The sequence below is a fragment of the Hyperolius riggenbachi genome, chromosome 6 (genome assembly GCF_040937935.1).
Source record: "Hyperolius riggenbachi isolate aHypRig1 chromosome 6, aHypRig1.pri, whole genome shotgun sequence".
NCBI classification, from domain to species: domain Eukaryota; kingdom Metazoa; phylum Chordata; class Amphibia; order Anura; family Hyperoliidae; genus Hyperolius; species Hyperolius riggenbachi.
In genome coordinates, this window is record NC_090651.1 from 154,165,981 (window position 1) to 154,183,831 (window position 17,851).

A 17,851-nucleotide genomic window follows, 5' to 3' on the forward strand; every position below is an offset into this window, starting at 1 on the left:
TTATGTGGGGACTTAAAATCCCCCCCCCCCAAAAAAAAAAGGCTTTAAATTAACATTAGGACTAGGTTCCAGACAGCGGTCATGCAGCCCACATTGTGTCCAACTGCACAACTGGGACATGACAGTTTTCAGGCCGGACGCCTCCAAAAAAATTACACAGCGATTGTGTTCAGATAATCACTATGGCACCTTGGTATCATGGCAGATAAAACATTAAAAATGAGAGGTTCCAGGAAGCAGTCGTACTGCCACAGTTGGGGCCTCCCCACGACTTGGACAGCACAGACACCTTCCCAAAAAATTACACAGCAATTGTGTTCAGATAATAACCATGGCACCTAGTGTTGGTAGTACCACAGCTGTAAAAAAAAAATTAGAACCTGGCTTATGAATGAAGATGGAGCCAGGAGGCAGTGGTGCTCACCGAGAGGTCATGATCACGAGTTGCCATGATTCCACGACCATTTTTCAGCTATCCGCCATGGACTTTCGTCGCCATGGACCAATTTTCATTCACTAAAAGCCACTTCGGCAGACCGTGAATGCATACAACCGAACACATTAACGCTCGTGAAAACGGCACAGAAGTCGTGGTTAGGTCGTGAATAGCGGAAGTAGGCGGAAGTGACTTCCCTGGTGCCAATTAGAGGCCCCCAGCCAGGCCCTAGCAACCAATCACAGGAGGGGAGGCTATGCCCTCCCCTCCTGTATATAAAGTGGCGGCCATGATGGAAAAGCTCCATCCTTGCTAGACTGTGGTACTGAGAGGATTATCTCCAGGCCATTGTAGCTTCAGCAAGTGTATTTTTGTGTGAAAAACCTAGCGTTTTTACTGCTAACAGTGCTCTTATACTACACTTGTATTCAGTTAGCTTGCCAGTGAGTCATTACTGTAGTCAGTGTAGTCAGAGTGTACTGGTGATTACTGATTAGTGTGTGTAGTGCAGGCAGGCAGGTTCAGAGTGTACTGCTCACTTGTATTCAGCTAGCCAGTCATACACTGGCTAGACAGTCACACTGCCACTGCCAGGGCTGGTCATTCACTGCCAGGGCTGGTCAAGTTTTGTGAGTGAAATTGTGTACTGTGTGCTCACTGCTCACTGGTATTAATCATCTCATTTGGCAGTGATACCCTTCACTTACGTTCTACTGTGCTCACTCTTGACTGGTATTAATCATCTCATTTGGCAGTCATACCCTTCACTTACATTCTACTGTGCACATTGACTGAGCAAAGTATTCTGGTAACAATGGATGTTGAGAGCCTCTACACCTCCATCCCACATGATGGGGGTGTAGAGGCTGTTAAATATATGCTTGAGACAGCGTCAGACTTTTCAGTGAGCCAGATAGAGTGTATTTGTAAACTGCTTGAATTAATTCTTAGGATGAATTATTTTCGATTTGGAGAACAATTTTTCATGCAAATATGAGGTACAGCCAAGGGGTCGAATGTGGCCCCGTCCTACACAAATATATATATGGGCGTTTGAGGAAATGTTCATCTATACCAACAGATTATTTAAAACATATCCCCAACAGTGGTTTAGATATGTAGATGACATATTTTGTGTGTGGGCGGGTCCACATTCGACACTAGAGATGTTTGTTGCTGAGGTGAAGATTTCTTTTCTTGATACTATGGTGATCCGACAAAATGACAAACTAATCACAGATCTCTATGTGAAACCGACAGATGTGAACTCCTTGTTACATTACAGGAGTTTCCATCCACAGGCCACAAAGAGATCAATTCCTTCAAGTCAACTTAGAAGAGTCCAAATGATTGTGTCTGATAAGGGTACAAGAGATATTAGATTGGAAAATATGAAACATAAGTTCTTGCAAAGGGGTTATCCTAATGATGTAGTGGATGATGCATATCAGAGAGTGACACATACTAGACCTAGAAGACAGGAGAGAAATATTGCGGGACGTATATGTGAGAAAACGCGGAAAAGCCGCCGCGTGTATTAGCAGCAAGGCGGCTGATTTCACGTCCAACGCGGCTGTCTGCACGCGTAAGCGTGCATCTAGTGACATGGCAGAACGCAGAAAAGCCACCGCATGTATCGATGGCGAGGCGGCTGGTTCCGCGTCCAGCGCGGCGGTTTGCATGCAGCAGCATGTGGATTCGGTGGCTGAGCCTGTTAGTTCACATAGGTTTAGGAATACACGCACGCGCGCGCTGATAGGCATAACTTTTATGATGGCCAAGGGGGGGGGGGGGATCAGCTGACCAGGCTGGCCAGCTGACCTCAGAGCTGGTAACTATTGGTTGATCACTTTAGGACGGCGCCTGTGAGCACTGCTCTATATATGGTTACTGCTGGCCACTCTCAAATTGTCTGCCGTTGCGATCACTACGTGGAAGCACTCAGACCTTAGTCAGATCCTACAGTGTGTTTGAACCAGGAGGACCTGGGGATTCACACTGAGCCAGATTACTTGTGTATTATTCTGTTATCCTTCAGACTAGTTCCAGGGTGTAGAGACCACGGACCTCACACCCAAGACTAGGGAACTTGTGTTACCATTCTGTTATACATCAGACTAGTTCCAGGGTGTAGAGACCACGGACCTCACACCCAAGTCTAGGCATTGTTTGATATTTGTTATGACCTGTTGCTTTCCTGACTATCCCTCTGCTTTCTGATTCGGTACCACGCATATCTGATTTCTCGTTGCCAAACCCTGCCTGCCCTGGATACCGAATCAGCCTTCTGTCTTTTGTACTTTGTCTGTCCGTGTGTTGCCGACCTGACTTGCCCGACCTCGAGAGCTATCTCTCTCCACTTAAGAGATAGTCTCCAGATCTGTGACATCCACCTCCAGGTGTCACTCACTCTCTGGTCCTTCCTACCTGCTGCGTGACTCCACCCCTTGGAGAGTCGCAGGCTGCTGGAAGGTTTCCATACTCTCTATAGCAGTACTTCCTGTGCTGCCTTGGGCCACCTGCTCTTTAGGTGGTTACTCAAAGTCATACTGTTACACCAAACACACACTATACTTTATTAGAGGTGTCCAGAGGTTAGCACTATATCTGTATTATTGGTGATTCTGCAGATCATCCATAATCAGGTATAGATCTGTATTCTTGGTGATACTGCAGATCACCAATAATCAGATCCTCTCTGCGAGCTGACACTGATCGTTACAGAACGGCAGACCAAACCCAAATGGACGCACTTAGCAGCCGTCTTGATGCACTCACCACTACGGTGGAGAATTACATCCGAGTGCTGGACAGTCACCAGACCCAAATCAACGCTGTGTCTGGAACTGTACAAGTCTATCAGACGGCTGTAGATACAGTGCGATCTCCTCCTAGCACAGACATACGCATGCCTGTACCTGAAAGGTTTTCTGGTCACAGATCTGACTTCCGGAATTTTAGAAATAGAGTGTTGTCATACTTTGAGTTAAGGCCTAATTCGTCAGGGACCATGGCACAGAGAATAACCTTTATTAAGACCTTGTTGTCATGGGATTCCCAGACTTGGGCATATAATCTTCAGACAGGGCATCTGGCCCTAACTTCGGTGGAAGAATTCTTTAAAGCTATGGCTATAATTAATGATGATCCGGACATTGCCTCTACCGCTGTGCGGAAGCTCAAGACACTGCGGCAGGGCAAGGGTCTGGTAGAGAACTATGCTGCAGAGTTCAGGAAATGGGCAGTGTCAGCTAGATGGGACTCTTTCGCTCTTCTAGACTGCTTTTTGTCAGGCTTGTCAGACGCAGTTTCTGATCTTATGCTGGGTCATCCTGAGCCGAAGTCTATCGATGAGGCCATTTCATCGGCCATCAGGATTGACCGTTGCTTACGTTACCAAAGACAGACTCAGGGTAGGAACAATGTGAGATATGTGTCCTACACTGCGCCTCCATCTGTTTCATCTCCACCCGATTCGCCTCCACCAGAACCAATGCAGATTGGTCGATCAAGATTGTCCCGGGTGGAACGGAGGCGCAGAGAAACAGAGCAGCTCTGTCTATACTGTGCAGAGGGGGGTCATAAGGTGCAGAATTGTCCCAAGAAGTCGGGAAACGCTGCCGCCTAGGTGTAGTCGGAGGTAATACCCTAGGCGCGCAGTCATTACCTCTAGATGATAAATGTTTGCTCCTTCCTTCTACTATATCCTGGAAGGACAATATAGAGATCACTGAAGCCTTCATTGACTCTGGCTCAGCAGCCAATTTTATGGATTATGAATTTGCTAAAAAATTGGGGATTCCAATTTCTCCATTAAAGCAACAGATTCTGGTCACTGCAGTGGATGACTCCCCCCTGCAGAGTAACCACCCTCTGTCTCAGACCCCTGAGTTGGGGGTTACTGTAGGGGTGTTACATAAAGAGAATTTACAGTTTCTAGTGTTGCGAATGACAACCTCCACGATCATTCTTGGTATGCCATGGTTACAACTTCACTCGCCTTAGATCAATTGGGCCACAGGTCAGCTAACAAGCTGGTCTACCCATTGTTATCATCATTGTCTAGCGAAGGTAACCTTGGGTTAAACCAAGATTCACATGGAGGGTTTGCCAGATCAGTATTTAGAATTTGCGGACGTGTTTTGTCCTAAGTCAGCCGATAAACTTCCCCCACACCGTCCTTTCGATTGCCCCATTGATCTCAGGTCTGGTTGTATGCCTCCTAGAGGTCATCTCTATAATTTATCTGGGCCAGAGAAATTAGCCATGCAAGAATACATCCGAGAAAATTTAGCTAAGGGTTTTATTCGTCCTTCTCGGTCTCCAGCAGGGGCCGGGTTCTTTTTTGTGAAAAAGAAGGATGGAGGCCTCCGCCCATGCATTGATTATCGGGGCTTAAATAAAATTACAGTAAAGAATCGTTATCCTCTGCCCTTGATAGACGATTTGTTTACCCAGGTCACCAATGCTAAGATTTTCTCAAAGCTGGATTTAAGGGGTGCATACAACCTTGTGTGTATCAGGGACGGTGATGAATGGAAGACGGCCTTTAACACGCCCGATGGGCATTACGAGTACCTAGTGATGCCCTTCGGGTTGTGTAACGCCCCTGCCGTCTTCCAAGAGCTGATTAATGGGGTGTTCAGAGAGGTATTGGGCAAATTCGTCCTAGTGTATTTAGACGACATCCTAATTTTCTCGTCCAACCTCTCAGAACACAGAAAGCATGTTAAGTTTGTGTTACGAAAGTTAAGACAAAATATGCTGTATGCGAAATTGGAGAAGTGCATTTTCGAAGTGACCTCTGTCGCCTTTATGGGGTACATAATTTCGACCTCTGGCCTCTCTATGGACCCTGGAAAAGTTTCAGCTGTCTTGGAGTGGCCCCAACCTGTAGGGCTGAAAGCTCTTCAGAGATTCCTGGGGTTCGCCAACTACTATAGGAGGTTCATAAAGGGGTACTCTATGGTGATTTCACCTCTCACCAGTCTCACCAAAAAAGGGGCAGACACTCACCACTGGTCCCCTGAGGCCCATGCTGCTTTCTCCACCCTGAAGAAACTGTTCTGCACCCATACTGAGGCATGTTGACATCTCCTTTCCCTTTATCGTGGAGGTAGATGCCTCAGAGGTAGGGGTAGGGGCTGTGCTGTCTCAGCGTTCTGGTTTGCAGGGAAAATTGCATCCTTGTGCCTATTTCTCCCGTAGGTTTTCACCCGCAGAGAGAAACTACAATATAGGCAACAGGGAACTTTTAGCCATTAAATTGGCCTTTGAGGAATGGCGACATTGGCTAGAAGGGGCAGAACATACCATTACGGTTTACACTGACCACAAGAATTTGGGTTACATTGAAGACGCTAAGAGACTTAGCCCCCGACAGGCCCGGTGGTCATTATTTTTCTCGAGATTCAGATTTGTAATCACGTATACCCATGGTAGTAAGAACATCAAGGCTGATGCCTTATCTAGATGTTTTGAACCCGGGACAGCACAGCCCTCAGACCCAGAAACCATTGTTCCTCAAAAGATGGTTCTGGCAGCTACTGAGACCTGTAAAGACTGGACAGTCACGTTGGGTCCGTTCCAACAAGATGTACCAGAGGGGAAGCCTGAGGGGGTCATGTTTGTACCATTGCCTTTTCCCTTACAAATATTGCAGCTGTTCCATTCCCACAAGAATGCTGGGCATCCTGGGGCCACCAGAACTCAAGATCTCATTGCTAGATGTGCTTGGTGGCCGTCATTGGCAACTGACTGCAAGGAGTATGTGAGGGAATGTGCAGTGTGTGCTAGGAGCAAACCCTCCCGTCAGGCACCTGTTGGAACATTGCAACCCCTGCCAGTTCCGAGTGAACCATGGACCCATTTGTCCATGGATTTTGTGGGCGAGCTCCCCAGGTCTGAGGGCATGACGGTCATTTAGGTGGTAGTCGATTGATTCAGTGAAATAGCCCATTTTGTCCCCCTGAAAGGACTCCCCTCGGCCAAGGAATTGGCCGATCTCTTCATCCAGCATGTTTTCCGGCTGCATGGCATTACGGAAAATATAGTGTCAGATCGGGGAGTCCAATTTGTTTCCAAGCTTTGGAGAGCATTTTGCCATCAGTTAGACATGGAGCTTTCTTTATCATCAGGCTACCACCCACAGACCAATGGCCAGACCGAAAGGACGAATCAGTCTCTGGTACAATTTCTGAGGTGTTACGTTGCAGATGCACAAACCGACTGGGTCAAATTTTTGCCATTTGCAGAATTTTCACACAACAATCTGAAGAGTTCCTCCTCAGGATTTTCCCCATTTCAGGTGGTGACGGGAAGGTTACCCAAGTTCACCCCATTGCCAGAGGCTTCTACTCCGTTTCCAGCACTGGAGAACTGGCAGAAGTCTCTGAAACAGACTTGGGGAATGGTTGAAAGAAATCTGGGGAGGGCTTTTCAGAACCAGAAAAAACAGGCTGACAAGAGACGTTCCATAGAATGGGAATTTCTTCCAGGAGAGCTGGTCTGGGTGTCCACACGACATTTGGCTCTAAAACAACTGTCTCCCAAGTTAGGCCCTAGATTTGTGGGTCCTTTTCCAGTGACCAGGAAAATCAATAATGTCACTTATGCCATTGATCTCCCTACCAGCATGCGAGGTGTGAGATCATTTCATGTGTCTCTGCTCAAGCCGGCGGTGCACGTAGATTCCGCTCCCCCCCCCCCCCCCCCCCGGGTTGATTGATGACCAACCTGAGCATGAAATTGAGAAGATTCTGGACTCACGGCCTGTGCAGAACTCTGTGCAGTATTTGGTTCACTGGAAGGGCTATGGCATAGAGGAAAGAAATTGGGTGCCAGACTGTCGTATGCACGCAGAGGAGTTAAAAAGGGAATTCCATAACTTGCACCCTGGGAAGCCGGGTAGGAGATGTCCGGAGTCCACTCCTCAAGGGGGGGAGGGGGGCACTGTGAGGAAACGTGGAAAAGCCGCCGCGTGTATTAGCAGCAAGGCGGCTGATTCCGCGTCCAACGCGGCAGTCTGCACGCGGAAGCGTGCATCTAGTGACATGGCAGGACGCGGAAAAGCCACCGCATGTATTGATAGCGAGGTGGCTGGTTCCGCGTCCAGCGCGGCGGTTTGCACGCAGCAGTGTGCGGCTGGGGTGGCTGAGCCTGTTAGTTCACATAGGTTTAGGAATACAGGCGCGCGCGCTGATAGGCATAGCTTTTATGATGGCCAAGGAGGGGGGGGGGGGATCAGCTGACCAGGCTGGTCAGCTGACCTCAGAGCTGGTAACCATTGGTTGATCACTTTAGGGCGGCGCCTGTGAGCACTGCTCTATATATGGTTACTGCTGGCCACTCTCAAATTGTTTGCCATTGCGATCACTACGTGGAAGCACTCAGACCTTAGTCAGATCCTACAGTGTGTTTGAACCAGGAGGACCTAGGGATTCACACTGAGCCAGATTACTTGTGTATTATTCTGTTATCCTTCAGACTAGTTCCAGGGTGTAGAGACCACGGACCTCACACCCAAGACTAGGGAACTTGTGTTATTTTTCTGTTATACTTCAGACTAGTTCCAGTGTGTAGAAACCGCGGATCTCACACCCAAGACTAGGGAACTTGTGTTACCATTCTTTTATACATCAGATTAGTTCCAGGGTGTAGAGACCACGGACCTCACACCCAAGTCTAGGCATTGTTTGATATTTGTTATGACCTGTTGCTTTCCTGACTATCCCTCTGCTTTCTGATTCGGTACCACGCATATCTGATTTCTCGTTGCCAAACCCTGCCTGCCCTGGATACCGAATCAGCCTTCTGTCTTTTGTACTTTGTCTGTCTGTGTGTTGCCGACCTGGCTTGCCCGACCTCGAGAGCTATCTTTCTCCACTTAAGAGATAGTCTCCAGATCTGTCAGTGACATCCACCTCCAGGTGTCACTCACTCTCTGGTCCTTCCTACCTGCTGCCTGACTCCACCCCTTGGAGAGTCGCAGGCTGCTGGAAGGTTTCCGTACTCTCTATAGCAGTACTTCCTGTGCTGCCTTGGGCCACCTGCTCTTCAGGTGGTTACTCAAAGTCATACTGTTACACCAAACACACACTATACTTTATTAGAGGTGTCCAGAGGTTAGCACTATATCTGTATTATTGGTGATTCTGCAGATCATCCATAATCCGGTATAGATCTGTATTCTTGGTGATACTGCAGGTCACCAATAATCAGATCCTCTCTGCGAGCTGACACCGATCGTTACAGTATACCTTTTGTTTGTAGATATAATGTTGAGAGTGACAATTTTGCAAGAATAATTAAAAAACATTGTTATCTTTTGGCAGATAGCTTCCCGGATATTCAGCAATTTAGCAATATCCCTATTGTTTCATAAAAAAAGCTACCACTTTAAGAGATAAATTGGTACATGCTGATAGACAAACTGTGTGGTCTGGCCGTCGTGGACTATCCCGGAGGGGCACTTTTCCGTTTTTAAACTGTGTGCACTGTAGTTCAGTTATTAGAGGGGATGAGATCAGACACCCCCACAGAGGCATGAAATTTAAAATAAAGGATTGTTTTACCTGCGATTCCACATATGTGGTCTACGCATTGAAGTGCCCTTGCGGTTTTGTCTATGTGGGCCAGACCACACAGAAAATCAAAGTGTGCCTTTCGTCACACAAACATGCAATTAGAGAAAAATTGGTCAAACAAGCTGTTCCCTTTAATTTTGTCCAAGCTGGACACAATGTTAGTCAACTCAGGTACCAAATAATTGAACAAGTATTGCCTTTAAAACAAGGCGGAGATCGTCTTAAAAAACTACTATACAGGGAGGCTGTAACGATCGGTGTAGCTACACAGACGTCTGATTATGTGTGATCTGCAGAATCACCAATAATACAGATGCTATTCCTGATTATGTGGTGATCTGCAGTATCACCAATAATACACGTATAGCTGGCAAGATACAAGGTATGTGTAGTGCTTGGTGCAACAATAGACTGGGCCTTACCAGAGGAGCTGGTAGGCACTATAAGAACTCAGCAACAATAAGTTTAGCTAGACCTCACCAGAGGAGCTGGTGGGGACTTATACAACACAGAAATAGAGATGTAGCGAACGGTTCACCGACGAACGGTTCAAGGCGAACTTTGGTGGTTCACGTTCGCCTGGACCAAGCGAACTTTTGCAGAAGTTTGATTCGCCCCATAATGCAATTTGACCCTCTGCATCACAGTCAGCAGGCACATTGTAGCCATTCAGGCTACACTAAGCCCTGGAGCCCCACCCCCCCTTATATAAGGCAGGCTCGCCGGCCATTACACTCACTCGTGTGCCTGCTAGAGACAGACTAGGGACAGCTGCTGCAAACTGGTTCTTCTAGGGACAGATTAGTTAGGTTCTTGGCTGCTTAGCTTGCTCCTGGCTGATTATTATTGCTTTTATAGCACCCCTCAACAGCTCTTTTCAGAGCTTATCCTGTACTTTTTTTTTTCTGTGTGTCAAACTGACACTTTTGTTGCATGCACAGCCTTGCTAATTCATAGTGTGTGTGCCACTGCCAGCAGCCCAGCACATTCAGTGACTACCTGTGTGTGTGACAGGGAGCTGCACGTTCTACTACCCAGTACTGCATATACCCAGTACCTGTTGTGTTTACTTAACCCACCTCATCACTGCATATACCCAGCTTTGTGTTGAGTGAACCCAGCTCACTGCATCTAACTACCTGTTGTGTTGAGTGAACCCACCTCACTGCATCTAAGTACCTTTACTGTTCAGTGAACCCACCTCACTGCATCTAACTACCTGTTGTGTTGAGTGAACCCACCTCACTGCATCTAAGTACCTTTACTGTTCAGTGAACCCACCTCACTGCATCTAACTACCTGTTGTGTTGAGTGAACCCACCTCACTGCATCTAAGTGCCTTTACTGTTCAGTGAACCCACCTCACTGCATCTAACTACCTGTTGTGTTGAGTGAACTCACCTCACTGCATATAACTACCTTTAGCCCGGCGACCATATGGGCTTGAAAACCACCACGGCCTACACTCTTGCCACGGTGCGCACCAGTCCAGCATGGCCGTCACTACGCAAACAGCTGTTTGCGGTGCGTTACACCGTGAGTTTGGTGTGTCAGTGTGAAGCAGAACTCTAATTACACTCCCTGACTGATGTATACACATGCAAGATGTTTGAAAGCACTTTAGGCCTGCAATTTAACATTCAATGTGATTTCTGCCTTTAAAATGCTGCTTTGCATCACATCCAGATTTTTCCCCGGGACTTTGGCCATGTATCCCACTCCGCCATGCCCCCCTCCAGGTGTTAGACCCCTTGAAACATCTTTTCCATCACTTTTGTGGCCAGCATAATTTTTTCTATGTTTCAAAGTTCGCATCCCCATTGAAGTCTATTGTGGTGGAGGTTCGCGACATCTCTACACAGCAACTGATTAGCTTAGCTGAGCCCCACCAGAGGAGCTGGTGGGCATTATTAGAATACCTCACCAGTGGCGAGGGCCCACTGGTGAGTCAGAGCGTCAGACAGGCTAGGTTCGGCAACTAAGAGGCAGATACAGTACAGAGTCAGAAGGCAAAAGAGTAGTAAGTAATCAGGCAGGGATTCGTCAAAACTAGATCAGATGGGCAGAAGTACAAGACGAATAGCAATTAGCAGAGTCAGAGGTTAGCCAGAGTCATACACAGAATATCAACAATATACAGTAAACTATCTCCTAGTCTTGTGTGAAATACCTGGTTTCCTCCCAGATCAAAGCACACCGGATACTAGTCTAAGGTCTGAGTGCTAGCACATAAGTATTTGCAACCGCAGACGAGTTGCGAGTGAGCAGAGACGGCTTAAGAAGCAGAGGACACCTCCAAACCGTGCCCACTCCAATCAGCCAATCCTGAGCGGCGAACGTCCGCTCTGACGTCAGCCGACCAGCGGGTCAGCTGACGCGCCTCCTCCCAGCATAAAGGTCCTGTCTACGCGCGGCCGCGCGATACAGAAACCTTATGTGAAAATGACAATTCCGTTCTCGGCGTGCTAGACGGCGAGGGAACGGAAAAAGACTCTGAATAGGGAACCGAAGCGGCTGCGGAGACACCCTGCATGCCCGCAGCCGCATATGTTACAGTACCCCCCCCTAGAGGCGTGGACTTCGGACACGGGCCACCAGGTCTGTCAGGATGCAAGCTATGGAACTCCTCTCTGAGTTCTTCCGCATGCATACGATGACTAGGGACCCACAATCTCTCCTCAGTCCCATACCCCCTCCAATGAACCAGGTACTGGACAGAGTTGCGCACCAACCAGGAATCCAAAATTTGTTCTATCTCATATTCAGGCTCTCCATCAACCACCACAGGGGGGGGGGGGGAGAAGAGGAATCCGCACTCATAGCAGGTTTCAACAGGGACACATGAAATGTCTTAACACCCCTCCAAGTAGACGGAAGTGAAACAGCATATGTGACCTTATTGATTCTCTTAGAGATAGGATATGGGCCTATATATCTAGGGCCCAATTTGGCAGAGGGATGCTTCAAAGCCAGATGTCGAGTAGACACCCACACCCGATCCCCTGGTGCAAAGTCTCATTCTCTCAGACGTCTTCTATCTGCCTGTCAGTCATAAACGCCTTCTTAAGATTTCTCTGAACCAGAGCCCATATCTCTTTCAAAGTTCCCTGCCACTCCTCCAATGCTGGGAAAGGAGATGCCACCATAGGTAAAGAAGAGAACTTAGGAGATCTCCCCATCACGACCTGAAAGGGAGAGAACCCTGAGGAAGAACTCTTCAAATTATTATGGGCAAACTCCGCAAACGGCAATAATTTGGCCCAGTCGGTCTGGGCGTCAGCCACATAACACCTCAGAAACTGCTCTAGGGACTGATTGACCCTTTCCGTTTCGCCATTCGTCTGTAAGTGGTAGCCGGAGGAAAACGATAGGTTCATTCCCAGATGATTACAAAAAGCCTTCCAAAATTTGGAGACGAACCGGACTCCCCTATCTGACACCACATCTTCCGGAACACCATGCAAACGAAAGATGTGGTAAATGAAGAGCTCTGCCAACTCTTGAGCAGAAGGGAGTCCCTCCAAAGGAATGAAATGGGCCATCTTACTAAACCTATTGACTACCACCCAAATGACAGTTTTTCCCTGAGACCTAGGGAGTTCCCCTACAAAGTCCATGGACAAGTGTGTCCATGGTTGTTCTGGTACAGGCAGTGACTGTAAGGTGCCCACGGGAGTTTGTCTAGAGGGCTTGCTCCTGGCACAAACAGAACAGCTTCCCACAAAGTCCTTACAGTCAGACACAATGGAGGGCCACCACACACATCTGTCCAACAACTCTTGCGTGCGGGCAACCCCAGGGTGACCTGCAGTCTTATGGGAGTGAATCGTATGGAGAATCTCAAATCTGAACTGAAGAGGCACAAAAAGGACTCCATCCGGTTTCCCTTCAGTGGCTTCCTGCTGAAATGGGCCCAGCATAGTTGCCCAGTCTTCCCCAGACCCAATTTCAGTGGAACCAGAGGAGTGAGATGATGACCCCTCCACTTGGATCTCGGTAGCTCCTACTGAGCCTTTCTCTAAACAATGATGATGACAGTAGGAGGACCAGGCTAACAATTGTCTGGAACTCCAGTCAATCTGAGGGGAGTGTTTTCAAAGCCACGGCATTCCGAGAATCACTGTAGAGGTAGACATCTCTAAGACCCAAAACTGTATTTGTTCTTTATGAAACACCCCCAACTGACACAATAACAATGGAGTCCGAGTAATGGATAACTTCCCTTGCAATGGTAATTCGTCCATTGCAGTCACTATGATCTGACGTCCCACAGGCAGAAGGAGAAAACAAACTTAATGGCGAAGTCATAAGCCATGACATTAACTGCAGAACCCGAGTCTATAAAGGCCTGGGTGGAAAGGACTTGACCCTCCCAGGTAATAGAACACGGTAGAAGTACACGCTTATTTTTTAGAGGTAAGACTGGATCGCCTAGGGTTGTACCTCCAACTACACCTAGGCGATGGGGTTTTCCGCCTTCTTGGGACAATTTGCTACAATATGCCCCTTCTCTGCACAATAGAGACAGAGTTTCTCGGTACGCCTCCTGTTCTTCTCAACCTCAGTGAGCTTAGCCTGTCCAATTTGCATCGGCTCATCAGGTGGAGGAGAAGAAGAAACAGAAGGAGAAAAAAACGCTAGAAACAGGTCTCCCTGCCGTTTTTCCCCGAGTCTGCCTCTGGTATCGCACTCGACGATCAATTTTTATTGCCAGTGAAATGGCCTCATCGATTGGCTTAGGTTCATGGTGACCTAACATAAGATCAGCCACTGCATCCCATAAGCCTGACAAAAAGCAATCTAACAAAGCATACTGCCCCCATCTGGCTGTGACCGCCCACATTTTAAACTCAGCGGCATATTTCTCAACTGAATTATGCCCTTGTCTGAGAGTCTTACGTTTCCTCTCAGACGTTGTAGCTAAATCCGGATCACCATATATAACTGCCATTGCTTTGAAGAAGTCCTGAACAGTGGCCAAAGCCACATGCCCATCAGGGAGACAGTATGCCCAGGACTGTGAATCACTTGATAACAGAGTCTTTATCATGGTGACTCTCTGGCTCTCTGTGCCTGAAGATACTGGCCGTAACTCAAAATAAGAAAGGCATCGGTACTTAAAATTTCAAAAGTCTGAGCGATGCCCTGAAAAGTTTTCTGGAGGGGGTATCCTAGGCTCAATAACAAGAGGGGAGGACACTTGTGCATTGGGATTTTTAAGACAATTAACTGTCTCAGCCAGTTGGTCAATCTGGGTCTGTTGCACGTTGACCGTCTTGATGAGATAGTTAACCTCCTTGGCGGTAACCCCGGGGTAAGCCGCCGGAGGGTGTCGCTCAGGCCCTGCTGGGCCGATTTACAATCGCGGCCAGGCTGCTCTATGGGGTGGATCGGGATTCCCTGTGACGTCACGACGTCGGCAGCGTCGATGACTTCACTCCGTTCGTTGCCATGGCGACGGGGGAAGCCCTCAAGGAAATCCCGTTCAAAACGGGATTTCCTTATGGGCAAGCGGCGCCGGCGGCGATCGGTAGGTACGGGGGGGGGGGACGCCGCAGGGAGGGGGGAAGCATGTAGCTAGCGCTAGGCTAGCTACATGCTAAAAAAAAAAAAATTTGAAAAAAACCCTCCTGCGGCCGCGCATCCGCATTTATCATACCGCCAGGGAGGTTAACGGATGTAGTCAACAGTTCAACCCGATAGCACAGTGTCTCCATAATTTTCTGGCCTGTGGTTCTCTAACGATCGGTGTAGCAACGCAGATGTCTGATTATGTGTGATCTGCAGAATCACCAATAATACAGACGCTATACCTGATTATGTGGTGATCTGCAGTATCACCAATAATACACGTATAGCTGGCAAGATACAAGGTATGTGTAGTGCTTGGTGCAACAATAGACTGGGCCTTACCAGAGGAGCTGGTAGGCACTATAAGAACTTAGCAACAATAAGTTTAGCTAGACCTCACCAGAGGAGCTGGTGGGGACTTATACAACACATCGACTGATTAGCTTAGCTGAGCCCCACCAGAGGAGCTGGTGGGCACTATTAGAATACCTCACCAGTGGTGAGGGCTCACTGGTGAGTCGGAGCGTCAGACAGGCTAGGTTTGGCAACTAAGAGGCAGATACAGTACAGAGTCAGAAGGCAAAAGAGTAACAAGTAATCAGGCAGGGATTCGGCAACTAGATCAGATGGGCAGAAGTACAAGACGAATAGGAATTAGCAGAGTCAGAGGTTAGCCAGAGTCATACACAGAATATCAACAATATACAGTAAACTATCTCTTAGTCTTGTAGGCAATACCTGGTTTTCTTACAGATCAAAGCACATCGGATACTAGTCTAAGGTCTGAGCGCTAGCACATAAGTATTCGCAACCGCAGACGAGTTGCGAGTGAGCAGAGATGGCTTAAGCAGCAGAGGACACCTCCAAGGCGCGCCCACTCAATTCAGCCAATCCTGAGCGGGGAACGTCCGCTCTGACATCAGCCGACCAGCATAAAGGTCCTGTCTACGCGCGCGTCCGCGCGATACAGTAACCTTATGTGAAAATGACAATTCCGTCCTCGGGGTGCTAGACGCCGAGGGAACGGAAAGAGACTCTGAATAGGGAACCGAAGCGGCTGCGGAGACACCCTGCGTGCCCGCAGCCGCATATGTTACAGAGGCATGGTGGATCAAAAAATTGGACACCATGGAGCCAAAAGGTCTCAATCGAGAACTAGATCTAATTCCATTTATTTTTTATTAAATCATGATTCATGTTATTTTATTTTTCATTTTTCGTTTTTTTTATTATTATCTTTATTACAAATTATTAATTTTGTAATTTTTATTTTTTTCATTTTTTCATTAATATTATTTTATTATTTAATTATTACCATTTCCTTTATTTTTAGTTATTTATATTATTTATTCGTTTATGTACATATTTTTTCTTATATTTTATTGTTAACCATTTGAAAAAGGTACTCTCCTTATATATGTAAAATTGTAGATAATCCAGACCTGCAGTAAACCCGCGATTTCCAAAATGTTCCCCCTACATGTTTTTATGTATCTTGATTGCATAATATTGTATTATGCTGCGGGCTAGCTATCACTGCAGACTACGTGATGCATCAGCCATGGCAGAGCGAGGGATTGCCCGCTGTATCTCTCCCATTGGCCGCACAGCAGAGTGGGTGTGAGGGGCCTGTTAGGCCACTCCCCGCCGACGTCACCGCACTGCGGTTTCCCATCAGGTCTGTCGATGACAGCGATGTGCGGCGCAGGTTGTTGGCGGCTGCGCGCATGTGCGGGTCTGCACTGTGCGCTTGTCATGCAGCATATGACTTGTGCACGGTAGGGTGGGGGATACAGAGAGGCAACCAATGGGCTATAAGAGGCATAGTTCCCCATCAGGTCCGGTTATGACACGGACCTATTCGATTGGCTGCTGTTAGGCCAGCGTGATTGGATCAACAGCCCACCATGTTTGTATATAAATGGATGTATTATGATGTGAATCTTTAGTCTGTATGTGCCTGGCTTGAGAAAGGAGTTGCGCTCCGAAACTTCGCCATTTAAATATAGGCTGTACATGAGTTCTTATAATAAAAAGAGCATAATACTACAGATGGTGCTGGTCATTATCTATACTTTGATGACTCTGGTGAAAGAGCGGAGTGCTATCTACTGATACTACAGAGACTTTTAAAGGGGACACCGCTGAACCCTCCTTTAGAGCGCAAACGCAAATAAGGCTTTAAGACCCTGCCTAAAGATAACTGAACTTTATTGAGTTTTTATTGCAATTTTATTGAAATTTTACCGTAATTTTATCGTGAATAAACTGTAAATACACCTAACAGGTTGACCACCATCTTAATATTGTTGCACTGTCCGATATATAGTTTTAACATAATTTTGCATGCTTCAATGTATTTTGAGAGCAGTTTGCTATTCTGCACAGGGGACGTGTTGTGTTGCCATAATGGCGCGTTGTGGCTATCACAACAGAGAATAGCGCACTGCGCTTCCCAGGTGGGCTTGTCTGCACCGATGATGGAGCTTTACATGCAGAAGGTTCATTTTTCTCCACTGGTGTTGTTGACAAGCGTTGCTATAGCAAAGCAAAATTTACACCAGCGTCTCAGAAAGGAAGTACCTACATGCTCTGTTTAGTTTGAATAGCGAGGAGGGGACGGCCTCACTATCAGCCATATGTCTGATAGCCAGGTTATTGAGGGGGTTGGATACAGAGCAGGGCATTAGCCCTGTCTTTCACAACAATTACAGCACCCTGATACTGCGCTCATATGCTGAGTCAGGTGTTAAGTGGGTCACCTCTAAAATTTTATAAAAGATAATGAATCAAACATTCATCAAACATTCATATTACAGGTGCTAAATTCTAAATGAAACACATTGGCAGGTAGTAACCACATGTATAGTGTCCTTGCTCATATAATGGTTATCATGTGGGAGCGCTCTTCCTAGATGCGTGCAGCCATCAAAATAAAGTTCTTCAGTGAAATGGTTAAGCGCTCTTCTCTGCCTGTTCCTTCTTAAACACAGCGAATATGTCATATAATGAAAAAGCCCCCCCTTCGGGGAAAGACTCACCAGACTTCTAGGCCTCCAAGGCCAATGCTCGCATTCGGGGTATTGGCCACCCCGCAGCCTCTCTGGCAGTTCTCTCTCGGCTATTCCCAGTCTGTGTAATCAAAAAAACGAATTCCACATCGCGTAAAAGCGTACCAGTTTATTTAAAAAATGGTTAAAAACAGATCAGTGGTGTATAACCACTAATTGGGTCAAAAAACTTCATCAAGAAAATGAAA